This window comes from Galeopterus variegatus, unplaced genomic scaffold (genome assembly GCF_000696425.1).
Source record: "Galeopterus variegatus unplaced genomic scaffold, G_variegatus-3.0.2 Scaffold5895, whole genome shotgun sequence".
Classification (NCBI taxonomy): domain Eukaryota; kingdom Metazoa; phylum Chordata; class Mammalia; order Dermoptera; family Cynocephalidae; genus Galeopterus; species Galeopterus variegatus.
This window is the reverse complement of record NW_007732006.1, coordinates 119763-121977: the sequence shown is the minus strand read 5'-3', so window position 1 is coordinate 121977 and position 2215 is coordinate 119763. Positions and strand designations below refer to the sequence as shown.

Here is a 2215-nt window from a genome sequence, read left to right as displayed (position 1 = left end):
CCCTTCCCCTTCCCCTTCCCCTTCCCAACCTCTGGTGGCCTCAGTTCTGTTCTCTCCTTTTGAAATATCAGCAAATTATCATGATTGCTGTATCTTGTTTTCTTTATTTTTAAAATTTATTTGTTTATTTTTTTTTTTTTTAGCTTTTAACTAATTATAGTTTCTCCCTGAACAAGTTTGCCCTCAAAGACAAATATCTGGCATAATATCAAATAAAAAGGTGGTTATCTCAAGAAATTATTCCTTTTATTTTTCATCATTCCGATTCTTAAGCATTTTAAAGACTAACAATGCTTTTTCCAAGTCAATATTTGTTTGAGTTTGTGACAGCTAACAGATCATAAGTTCATGTAATCAAAACTTTTTACATATTTTGATTCATGTATATATATATGCTTTTATATATATATAAAATATATATATATAAAATATATATATCCCTATATTCTAGGGAAAAAAAATAAGGCATTGAAAAAGTGTAAGGAGAGATAGGGGCATTTATAATTTTAAATAGTATGGTCATTGTTAATAAGATGACAGACATTTGAGCAGAAATCTGAAGAAAGTTAAGAGGAGGTATTCCTGAGAAGTGTAGCTAGAGAGAAGTTCAATTAAAAGCCTTGATACAGAAGCATGCTTGCTGTGCCTAATGCACAGTAGGGAGGTCAATATGGCCAGAGTGGAGTAAGCATGGTTAACATAGGGAAGAAACATAAGTAAAAAGGGGTATGAGAAGGTTCCTTGATTATTAATGTTTCTTAGACTGTCATTGCCTTGTCCCTGTCATTGACTGTCAATGACTGTCATTGTCACTGTCCCTGTTGTAAGCAAGTTCTAGTTTAAACAGAAAATGTAGTCTCTTTGGGCTCTCTGTATCCCCGCTTACTCTATTGTGCATGCAACACACTTACCTTGTACTCATTGAGTGTCACTACATTCCTATGTATTAAGATTCCACTGGAATTCTATGCTCGTGGTATGTTGCAAGTGTCTATGTGTGAATGGGGTGGCAAGAAATGGCAGATATGCATATTGCATGTACTTCCTTAGCTCACATGCATATTCATTGTCCCATTTGACTTTACTTACAAAACACAAGCCCAAGATAAAATTTTAAAGAATTTCAGGTTAGCAACAGAAGAGCATTAAATTAATATGAAACCCTTCTGAGTGTGGGCGCCCTCTGTGACTGCCCAGGTTTTAGTCCTGTGAAGCCAACCGTGATCACAAAGAAGGCTTAACCTCACAGGATTGGAAAGACTGTACATTACACCAGCCTAGAATAAATGTGAATGGCATGCTCACAACATGGGCAATTGATGCCTGTATAGAAGGGAAGTGATCAGTTAAGAAGCAGTTTTAATAATGCAGGAGAGTGTGATTGGGTTGGCATAGTGGCCATGAATATTAGAAACAACAGATTCTAATTGCATTTTGATGGTAAGCCCAATAAAATTTGCCAATGTATCAGGTGTGGAGTGCAAGAAAAGGGTAGGTCAAGGATGAGGCCTGCAATGTTTCAAGCCTTAGCAACTTAAGGAGAGAATTGACATCTTTTGGGATTGGGAAGACCATGGCAGGAACACGTTGTATACAGAAACATCAGGAGTTCAGTTTTGGACGTGTCATTTTGAGGTGTTTATTAGTCATCTAAGTCGAGATTTGAACAGGTGGTTCAATATATGCGTCTGAGGTTCATTGATGAGGTCTCAGATGAAAATACCAGTCATGAGCCATGAGGCAGGCTGAAATCTCGAAGGGAAAGGAGATGAATGGAGGCAGAGACTGGTCAATTTTTCTGTACCTTGGTTTATCCGCCCTATCGGGTTCATATAGGAGTAAATGAAATCAAGTGTGTAAAGTATTGAAGTACATGCTTGAAATACAGCAGAGGCTGAAAAATTGTTAACTTTTAAATATACTATACCAGCAAGTATGCCAAGGGCTCTATTCGTACTATTTCTCCTACCTCTCACACCATCATACATAATTTCTAGAAATTTCCCCACATACAAGACAGATCAAGAAGTCATGCAAAAATATTTAGCAAATATTTTTAGGTCTAGGAAAATGAAGCTTAAAAAAGCTAAGAAACTTGCCTTGGGTTCCACAGATAGTAGGGAGTAAAAGCACGTTGAAATTTGTGATAATAGATAAGTCCTACCATTAGTAAGATAATAATTAATCACATATTATTTGTTTAAATAAGTACATT

The 2215-nt window shown here is 36.2% G+C and overlaps 1 pseudogene; it reads left to right on the top strand.

Annotated features, from left to right (window-relative positions):
• LOC103605555 overlaps window positions 1–2215 on the top strand; it is a 25555-nt pseudogene that overhangs the window by 19194 nt on the left and 4146 nt on the right.